This window comes from Pteropus vampyrus, unplaced genomic scaffold, assembly GCF_000151845.1.
Source record: "Pteropus vampyrus isolate Shadow unplaced genomic scaffold, Pvam_2.0 Scaffold245, whole genome shotgun sequence".
In the NCBI taxonomy this organism is placed as follows: Eukaryota; Metazoa; Chordata; class Mammalia; order Chiroptera; family Pteropodidae; genus Pteropus; species Pteropus vampyrus.
The window spans coordinates 938558-949428 of record NW_011889026.1 but is presented as its reverse complement, the minus strand read 5'-3'; the positions used below and the strand labels follow the sequence as shown (position 1 = coordinate 949428).

The 10871-nt window shown below is 52.6% G+C and overlaps 1 protein-coding gene across 1 annotated transcript in view; it reads right to left on the bottom strand.

The window, feature by feature from the left end:
* CEMIP (cell migration inducing hyaluronan binding protein) overlaps positions 1-10865 on the bottom strand; it is a 123777-nt gene extending 112912 nt beyond the window's left edge. The window contains exons 1-3 of the mRNA XM_023520038.1: positions 10003-10865; positions 8523-8725; positions 7778-7945 (exon numbers count right to left, since the gene is read on the bottom strand). The gene's annotated coding sequence lies outside the window, so the exon portion shown is untranslated. The remainder of the gene's footprint in view (positions 1-7777; positions 7946-8522; positions 8726-10002) is intronic.
* Positions 10866-10871: the final 6 nt, after the last annotated feature.

Below are 10871 nucleotides of genomic sequence, written 5' to 3'. Positions count from 1 at the left end.
CAGCTCTGGGCACAGGGGCGGCGAGAAGGGATTTTCTGTGGCTGGGTGAAGCTGGCTGGCATCGCCGGAGCACGTCGTTGCAACCACAGCGCGGAGACGCCGCAGACCACGCCAGGCCGCCCTGGGACTTCCGCAGGCCACACAGCACCGGAGTCTCCGCCTCAGCCAGCTGAGCTTTTCCAGAACTTGACATGGATCAGCATCCTTGGTGGTGACGACTCCCCTCTTTCCAAAGGGGAGCCTCAAGTGAAATCCTGTCCCTTCGTCCCACTGTCCTTCCGCCACGTCTGCTACAGCCCAAACAAGGCAGTTAGCAAGTTGCCAAGGATTTGTGAGGAACTAGGACGGTGCTTACAAACACTCAGCACACAGGCCGCAGGATGAAGAGGTGGACTCCTGACCCCATCCCGAGACCGGACGCGGACACAGGGCCGTGTCTGTCTGCAGGGGAAACGCCCAGGGTCAGGATTCTGAGTGTCAGAAACGTCTCTTCACAGGCCTGGAGCTCTGCCTGCAGCAGACGGAGACGACCTCGGGTTGGCAGGGACTCCGGCCACCACATCCCTGGAACACTTCCAGCTGAATGTCTGCCCTTGTGCCCTCCATGCCCCACCGCCTTGGTACCAGTAATTCACTTTGGGCTGTGCAGTTTTCCTGCTGGCCTCTGCTGGGCCACACTCTCAGGTAAGAGCTGGCGCTCTAGAATGGACTTCCTGCTAAGAATACCCCGCTTCAGACTGAGGGATACAGTCGAGCCCAAGCCACCTGCCAGCAGGAACAAGGGCCTAATGCCCACCTACTAATTACACCCTTACCCTCATCAAAGTCACTTAGGTTAAAAGCCAATCTCCCTGGTAGACTTTTAAGGACCGTCCCCACCTGCACCTGCCTTTATGACCTCATTGTCAGGCGCAGGGAACTCTTACATCTTCCTCCAAATATCCATCTTCCGAATTCTTTGAATTCAGTTCACGTTCTTCCTGCCCTCCCTTCTCTGGCCAGCGAACTGTATTTTCCTTCAAAAGCCAGTCAAATATCACTTCCTCCTTGACGCCTGTCTGTTTCCCCAGCGGAGTTATCGTCGTCATTCTGCAGTGTTTCCACGCTGTTCACAGCACAGACTGTAGGTAGCCAAATGTCTGTCTGTCTGTCTGTCTGTCTCTCTGTCTGTTTCCCCAACAGGACTGTGAGCTTCTCCATCCCGGGGAGGTACAACAGAGTCGTCTCTGATTCCCATGTTCCGGAAAGAATCAGGGAATTGACAATGAGTGCAAATACTCCGAACTGCTTTACTATACATTACAATATTCCCATCAACATGCTGTCTCAAAATTCAAGAATCAAGCAATAGCAGTTATGATTCAGAGAAAGGGCTTCTGGACTCACACAGACATGGGTCCCAGTTCTAACACCATCACCTCTAGCCGAGTGGCCTCGGGGAGACCTCGCTGCCTCTTCGCTGTCTGCTGCCTTGCTCAGAGCTGTCGGGAGGATTAGACGACTGCACGGTACCTGAGCTTAGTAAATGCTCCCCAAGCACTAGATGTTAGCACCACCCGTGGGAGTACCACAGGGCCACTGGGGCACAGACCCCTACAAAGGTGACTGGCGGGCTACGGTTTCCTTCGATTCCCAGAATACATGAGAGTCAGCATCACACTTATTCCATCAAGAAATGTGCACGCTCGGGAGGCTGGGGCTCAGATGGGGCTAACATGCGTTTGTGTATTTAGCAAATATTTGATTACCTACTATGTGTTCGTCCTTGGGGATAAAACAGAATATGAAGGGGTCTCTGCTTCTGAGCCTAGGGGGTCCTGTTCTGAATGAAGACATGACTCTGTCTTCTATTGGGAGGTGGCTGAGATGGGCCAGCCCCGTGCCCTCACTGAGAGGACCGCATCCCTACTGTCCTGCCCCGCCTTTCCCAGAATGGCCAACAAAGAGGCTTGTGTGGACCAGACATATGCCATTCAAAGTGTGGCTCCTCCCCTTTCTGTTCCCTTTGACCTTGGAGAGGTGATGTCCTCCAACGACCTCAGCGGAGCGGAAGCTCAAGTTCTTATTAAGCAAGATTAAATCAAAGCATCATTTTTTTTTTCACATTAAAAATAGCTCCTTATTTAAAGTAACTGTATATGGGAATGTTTAAAATAAAAATGAACTTCACTACATGGTCGTTCTGGGAAAATCTCAGGATATGTTTATATGTACCATTTGTAACAACATTACCCAGTGATTTTAAAATTTAAAGCAGATTTAAGCTCTTTCTCAGCCACCTGGAAAGCTCACGTATATACGCAACCCGCAATTCTGTGGTCAGAAGGATCTCTGAGCCTCTTCAGAGCCGTGACCCAGACAGATGCCACTGAGATCGCTGTCCCTTCTTATTTTCATGAAATCATTTACGTGACAAAATGCTTTTTTTGCATGTAGTTTTTGAAAGTTCCAAAGCCAAAATCCTGCAATTTTGCTTTCTCTTTCGCTACCAGGAACTGAATTGAGAAATCTGATGAAGTCAGTGACTTCTTAAAAAGTCATACAGTGACACGTCAGCCCAGCAGAATTAGCAGAACATTTGACCGTGGAAAACTACAATTCTTTCCCTCTCCACTTCCCTTCCCAAAAGAAAGGAAGTCAGCGAGAAGAGAAGAGACTGGCTTCAGACCACACGGGAAGTCGGAGCAGAACTCATGCTGTGTCTTCTCCAGCTCCCCTAACAGTCCTACTCCGTGGTTCAGATCCAGGTAGGTCACGAGCCAGAGGTGCCTCGGGCACCTCCAGCGGCTGTCTGCCGTGCCTGGCACGGGTCTCCGCACCGCGGGGGACAGGAGCAGAAGCGCGCGGACGCTCGGGTAAGCTGCTCACTCCGGCCAGAAGGCGCCCTGGAGGGGCGTCCACCGGGGTGGGGCGAGGGTGTGAAATTTAAGAGGGCACCAAAAAACTCAGCCAGCGATGTAAGCAATATGGCAACGCAACATTTAAAAGTCAAAATGCATGCAAAAAAAAAAGAATTCATTGTGAACCAAATATCAAAACTTTAAATAAAGACAGGATCAGTATTTTTCTGGTTTTTCTCTTTGCTTCCGGTGACTGCATTTACTGTGTCTCGTAAAAGGCCGCAGAGTGGCTCAGCCCTGAGCCAAGGCTCAGCTGTGAGCACCAGGTGGGCAAAACCTTGGGGGTGGCCGCAAGGTGGGGGCGACGGGGTGGGAGAAAGGGGGGAAGCACAGTAACGGCTCAGCAATGCTGGAGAAAAACAGCCTTTCGCTGAGTAACACAGAAATGGATCTGAAACATATGGATTGAATTCCTCTGAAAACAAACATAATTTTTAAAGGAAAGGAAAAGTACTTAGCCACGATGTTTGAGGTTTTCCTGAACCCGAACCTTTGGAAAATCAGCACACGAGTGAATTACTCAGAGACTGTAACACGGTCAGCTTCGAAACAGGCCTGTCATAAACCACCAGTTTGGTTTTTTCTTTGATTTTGTAATAGTTTGCCCAAATCAGCTGCCCCCTACTCATCCCTCCTGTTCTCTATAGGGAGAAGCTCTGCACACCACACCCACTGTCAGCCTGGGAGGCTCTGGAGAGCCGGGACTCGAGGAGACTAAGCTGGGAACGACAAGGCCAACCACACAGCGAGGACAAGAGCCCTGGACAGAGGGCGAGTAAGTGATGCCCTGGACGAGAAGCTAGATAAAAGCCCGAGGTGCCAGGCGGCACCAGCTCCGCACCTGTGAGCATCATGTCTTCACCTCACCTGCGGACACCGTCGCCCCCTCGGGGGAGTGGTAGGAAGGAGAGCATGCGGCACGGTGAGCGCCAGGCACCACCCACTGCGTCCAAGGGGACAGTTCAGGATCACCGCTGGCCACCCCCTAGACAGTTCACTGGCATCAAGGGAACCAGTGTCTTTCGCCACCTGTGCCAAGAGGTCAGGGTGGCCTAGGAGCCAGCCTAAGCCCAGCCCTAGGAAGGAGGGAGAGGTTGAATCCCCATGGTTTGGGAGTCAAGCCCCAAGTTCAGAGTGTTCCAGGTTCCATGGCAATGGGGGCTGATGCAAAGACCCCTGGACGTGAGGCCAGATGCCCCCACACAGGAAGGCTGCTGATCACCCATGAGCATCCGGCCTCCCCTGACACCACTCAGTTCAACAGGGGTCTTCCTCTGCCCTTTCCTCTGCTGGGGTCCCCCCGCATGCCCAGTGGAATTCTGCCAGAGCTGGGGTGTCCTCATCACCTTAAATCAGTCGTATGATTGTGCTTTGGAGCTGGCTATGCCAAGAGGGCTTCTTCAGGTGTCTAAGGACGGGGACTGCTGGCATCAAGTTGGGGGACTCCTCGCTGGAGCTGCCCCTCACCATCACCGTCCTCCTTTAGGGGTATTTACAGGAGGCAGAGAAGCCACCCCTTGAACTGGATCCCTCCGCCGCATGCTGGCCGGCCGAGCTTCCCATTTTCGCACATCTGGCTTACAGGCCTGTGTCAAACCCCACAAAGACATCCCGCGCTCAGGTTCAGCTGCCTCACGTCAGTGACAAGGGATGCAAGATCCTGACTGGAATTTGTCAAATCTTACACCCCGGAAACGAGCTCTATTTTTTTCTTGCCAGCATTTATAGAATCTGAAAATTCTTAGGAGATCAGACAAAATCGATTGACAAGGTTGAAAATAAAAAGTCCATTTTTACAAGCTCACATCTCATTTTCCTCCTCGGTGGTCAGCGACAGCTTGAGTTTTGTGAACCAGCACCTGTCATAGCTTTTCCCACTGGACGCCCATGGACCCCATATTTGTTAGATTGTCACACAAAGGATAATTCTGGTTTCACGTCACTGAAAATTATTGACAGAGAAACCAGCGAGACTCCCAGAATATTGAGAAGACATAAGACACAGCAAGACAACCCACAATAACACTGAGGTAGCACCATTAGCCTGACTGCCAAAGGCAAAGGGAAACCACCCAGGTTTGCAGACTGCACCATGGGAGCCCACAGAGCTCTGTGCGGCCCCGAGGGCCTCGAGACAGAAACCGAGCCCCCGCTCCTTAACTGCTCTGTAAGTTGAAATTAGTAACATTTTGTCGGAACAAAAAACGTTTTATGGGTAAAGTAATTTTAAACCACTGGTCTAAGAGGGCTGCTGTTGCCCAGGACTGTCTCTTCTGCCAGGTGCAGCCCAAGGTCTGGGCAGGTAAGCGAGCTTACACTCCTGTGGGAGGTACGGAGCTCCGCACACCTGAGGGGCTGCCCGAGGCGAGGGCTTTGGGCCTGTCTGTGCTTCTCCCCGTGCGGGATGCCTTCTGCCCTGCACACCCTACATCCCCACTTACCTCCCCATGAAACTCCTATAAACTGCCAATCCTTCCGGGCGCACCCACGCTCCTGCTCAGGAGAGCGTTCTGGGATGTCCCGACTCCCCTGCACCTGGCAGGCCCCTGCCCGCCACCCTACCTGACCCATCTGTCCTAGCCCTCCATCACACAGCATGGCAACTGGGCTTAGGCGTCTGCTCCCCTCACTAGACTGCCGGTTCCGGAGGGCAGGGACCGTTCCATTCTGCTGCCCCAGTGGTTAACACAGGGCCTGCCCTGTAGAACTTCTGCTTCCGGATATGGCAGTGGGTGACATGATGCAAATGCACAACTGCCTCTCGCACTGACCAGAAGTCATCTGTGATGACCTGCTCTTCCTCACAGGAATGCCACAGGGAGGCAAATGCGGGAAGATCACTGAGCTTTCGATTTCCTTTTCAGGTTCAAAAAACAAGATGTGATCTTTAGAGTCAAGTAAAGTTGTTTAAATGTAAACATGCATTCTCAGTGTCTGGAAGCAGAGTGACATGAAATCCCCAAGTGATCTCTTAAAACCACCGAAATTACATTCAAATGCCTCCACCCGGCAAAGATAAATTGCCACTTGCACAATGGGCTGGCACTTAAAAGTAACTTGGTGCAGAGAGCTTCGGAAAATTTATTATGACAGGGAAAGGGGAACTCAAAGGGGTTCCAGATATTTAGTCTACTGATAATTCCAATTTACAGACCAGACAAGAATTTGAAGGGCCGTTATAAGGTCATTAGGAGGACACTGGCCAGCTGGGCCCCATCGACTTGGACATCAGAAACTGACTTAAATTACACCGAAAAGACTTAAGTTAGACTCACAGAAAAAATCAGTAATGACGTGGAAAGCTCTGTGGACCAGCGGCATCACCTGGGACCTCGATAAAAATGCAGGTGCCCAGGCCCCGCCCCAGATCTGCCCAATCAGAACCTGCGTTTTAACAAGCTCCCCCGTGATCCTGGAAAAGGCGAAGCAGTGTGGCAGGCTCCTGGGGAAGCCCGCAGCCCTCCCAGAAACAGGAGAAGCGGTGTCTGGCACAGATACTTTGCATACCAGAAGGACCAGCTTCAAGCCGTGCGTTCCCTGAACAGAAAATGCATAATGGCTAAGCTGTTCTACGGACAGCTGAGAAAAAGAATCACAGAGTTTTCAAAAGCAGTTGTCTGGTCAAAGCACTTTAAACCCAAGTCATATCTAAATCTATTATGTGACTGCTCTTGCGGAAGATTCAAAGATAAGGCCTCAGCGATTTCCCGGAGCAAGGAGCCAGACTGTCCGGAGCTGGAGAGAGAAACCTGCTCTGCGTGAGCGCCGGTGGGGCGAAGCCGGCCTGCTTCTGTCCCCCAGGGCTCCCTCACCTGCAGGGGTGGGGAGACAAGGATGGGTCTGCGTTGCTGGAGCCAAGCTGAGCCTAGAGGTGGGCCCTGCAAATGAGCAGCGCACAGAGGAGTGCCAGCCCCTCTCCTGCTGGGTGGGGAAGTGTGTTTCCTGGCACCGAGGGAACTAAGCAGAAAGCAAATGTATATTTGATGACACTTCTCTGCTTGTGGCCTCCCTTCTGAAGAGCCACGTTTGAACAAAGCTGGGCACCAGAGCAGACAGAGGCAGCAAAAAAAAAAAAAAAAAAAAGACCGGGGGAGAAGGAAGCTATGATGGCCCTGGGAAGGAGTGGGCTGGGACAAAGAGACGCAGACATCAAGAGTCACGATGTTAAGCACCATCGTCCTACCCAGCTTAACGAGGTTTCGATGCGCCAGACTCTCGGACAAGGAGCTCAGGGCCCAGCTGCACAGCTGGCAACACAGTGAAAAGGCAGTCAGCACCCACAGCACTCCCGACCGCCTGCTGACCTAACCCGACACGAGAGAGCAAGAATGTGGTCTCTGCCCATTCACTGCTCGAAGGAAACTGGGTTGTCTCCGCATGATGGCGAGAGCCAGGCAGAGGCGGCAGCAGATGCAGCGCCGCCACGAGACCAGACATCCAGGTGCTTGCCCTCACACGGGATGTGAGATGCAGCCTGCACTGCTCGCGGAAACGAGACCTGTGGCTGCAGCCCACAAACGCAGCACTCCTCCTTTTAGGAGCCCAGCCCACATGCTCGCATCTCTCTTTTGAGCTGTAACTACCAAGGCAAAACACATTTATCCCACCAAATTGTGCTGCTCTGCCAATACCACAGAGGCACGGAAAGGGGGTCACTTAAGCAGGGGCTCTGAAGGAGGCTGAGAGTCCCCAAATTCACCCCGCACATCCCATGGGCCTCCCTCACTGAATGCTGTACTTGCCATCTGATGTGTCTGTCCCAGGGCCTCAGACAGAATGCTACCAGGCCTCCAAGACCCCTTTCTACCTCTCGTGGCAGTCCCTCCCCACATGGCCCCGTACTGCAAGAGTGTTCTGTGGCTCAGCAGTTGTCCTACCAGAAACCGGAAGCTGTGTGAGAGTCCAGAGGAGACAGCCAGGACTTGGAGGTCAGCCAGGGCCCATGTTCTCCTTCTCCGGTCACACTGCCAGCGGGTGAAAGAGGACTCTAGCACCTGTGGCTCCGCTGCTTTCAGATGGAGGGAGCTAAGATTACTTCTGATTTGCTAAAAAAAATAGAGAAAGAGATGAAAAGAGATGAAAAATCTAGCACCAGAATTTGAAACTTGCACACACGTGCACATACACTTTCTCCCTCCGCCCTTCTCTCTCTGTCTCTGTCTCTGTCTCTCCGGAGAAGAAACCTAATTGTAAGATTGGGCCCATTATAACTCCATCATCCAAAATTCTGTGGTGATTTCTGTCAGACGGAACCCTAAAGGGGGAGCTGGGAGGAATGTTCACATCCTCCCAGGACCAAGTAAGTGGCCAGTGCTCCAGGCAGACCGTCTCGGTGAGGTGGTGAGGATCTCACAGCTCAGCAAGGCTCCGGGCACAAAGGAAGAAATGTGCTTCCTGCACGGGAATGACCACTCAGGGTTCCTAGACCGGGTGCTGCCCAGGACAGCGAGAGCTCGCTTCATCCTGCAGCTGCAGGCCACTCCCCATCGAGACCCAAAAGAACCTCACCCCCAGCACGACAAGGAGGCCCCTTGGAAGGACCTGCATTCTTCTGAGAGAGAGACCAGAAAGAATTGATCAGTCCAACCAGAGGGAAGTGATGATATTTTCAACATGGCTTACTTTATCGTGCCTCCAAGTGGTACGGGTAGGAAAAATAGGCGACTGAGTCATCTCACACAAAAATTCTTCCATTTATTCTTGAATTAGGTTTTTTCTTTTTTTCTTTTTTCTTTTTTCTTTTTTTTTGGCGTATTGATCAACTTCAGCACTTTCATGGGTTCCATCAAGTTCTCGAAATTGAAAATAAACTGGAGATGAGGTCCCTATGAAACAATGATTAGGTTAGAAGAGGGAGCAGAGGGCTGGTGAACATAAGTCGAAAGAAATGCACAACTGTCTTTAAAATACACCTGTGATCGCCATCACTCTAAGAGCGTCTCTGTGCTCGGCGTTGGGCGAAGTGATTTAATTGTGTCGCTTAATTCTCATTAGCAACTCAACCAAGGAGACTGTGTTGTCAGCAGCTTACAGATGAGGAAACAGGCACAGAGCTTAAGTGAGTTTCAAAAACTCACACATGCTGTCTCAAAAAAAAAAAAAAAAGCAGCTTGACTGTTTTTACACTCCATGGACCTTCATCAGTCACAAACCAAAGCAGACCTGAATTTCTTGCATTTTGAAAATGAAGGAAGATTCGCACTTCTCTATATGTGCAGATGACAAAAAAGAACCCCAGCCAGCATCAATTCTTATGGGGGGGGGGCGGCGCAGAACATGCTTAATTTGCACAGATTAATCTCTACAGGTTCTCCCACCCATTTCTAAACAACCAACAAGAAAAATCATCTAGTGGGCTGAAGAGGAACCGCTGGAAGCTTCTTTAAGAGCGTCAAGCACCTTTAAGAAAACAATTATGATCAGAAAAGAGCTTAGTTGCTTTTGCAAATGCACCCAAACACATTCTCTATAAACTTGCCCTATGTGAGTCTTCTCCATCTTGTCACTGTCTCTGTGAAACTAATATATCTGACCAATATTTATTTACTAAATAATTTAGTAAAACGGAACATGACCCTAGACCACGCACAGATAGCAATTTGAGCAGCGTCTCTAGTTCAGTTTGGCATCATCTCACTGCCCCTGTCCAATGCTCTGAGGGGCCCCATAGTGACACCACACTGCAGGTCCTGTACAGAGCCCAGCAGCAGCCTGAGCCAGGACCTGGTCACAAACCACAAGCTCCCTTTATCCTCCTGAGTGGCTCATGCCGCCTTGGGACAGGATACCGGGGACTCCCGCACACCAGCCGTCCCTGTCCTCCTGGCCTGCGCCCCAACCAACGCCCTGTGTCTGGGAGGAAAGCGCGCGACTTCCTGAAGACCCAGGGCCACAGACCCGGTGCGGAAGCGGCTGGGAGCTGTCCATGGTGGCGCCGCGCCTGGGCACGCAGAGCCGCCGGCTCCCCGCCCCTCGGGCGCGCCCGGGCTCTCTCCAGACTCCGGAGTGGAGAGACTCGCTCCAGGCTCACCATCTCCGGGATGGGGCTGCAGCCAGGCGCTGGCTAACACATCAAAAGGTTAGTTTAAAAGGGAGTTCTCACCTGTGGGCAGCCTTGGCTGCACGGAGTAGAAGTCAGGACCTCAAACCCGGCTGCTGGCGGTGCGCCTGGGACGGCCGGAGTGTCGGACCCTTGGGGAATGGCGGCGGTCGCCGAGGGCGCTGAGAGCGAGTCTGCGGCTGAGGACCCCGGCGCACTGAGCATCTTTTTCAAGAGCACTTGCGTCCCGCCAGGTCCATTCCAGAATGTTTCTGGCCCTTGTCCTCAGCGCGGTGAGCTGGAGACCTGGCCTCGGCCCTGGCCTTTGCTCAGCGAGGTCCCTGCCTTTCCTCCCAACCCAATTCAACCCTTCTTGGAGCTGACGTTCCTTGCCAGGGACCAGTGAACCCTCTTCCAGCGATGCCAGGTTTGGAATCTCAGTGAAAACATATGCAGGGACCCTCATGCCATCTAAAATTCAATTGCCTCCGCCCGGTCCAGGGTCAGGGCCACACCGGGTGCCCAGCACTGTCAGGGAGTGCGGGAGCAGGGCTGCAGTGCGAGGCGGAGGGGGGACCAGAGAGAAGAGGGTGCTGAGACCCAGCGGCAGGGCGCAGACCTGTTGCCAGGTGCACGCCCACTGGTGCACAGTGGGAGCGGTTCTCTGTCGGCCAGACTCGAGACCTGACCCTCAGAGCAGTCCCTCGGAGGACTCTGTCCCCGGGGCACAAGGGTCCCAAGCCATTCAGAAAGGGGGACTCTACGGAAAGCCAGGATCTGCCCGTCGCTGGATGCACTCTGGGGACACTGGCGCTGCCAGTACCTGTCGCTTGCAAAGGATCACACAATTTCACAGAAATACACAGAGGACAGTGACAGGGGCACGTGCCCATCAAAAGACGCGCAGACAGACAGACGGACAGAGGCGGACT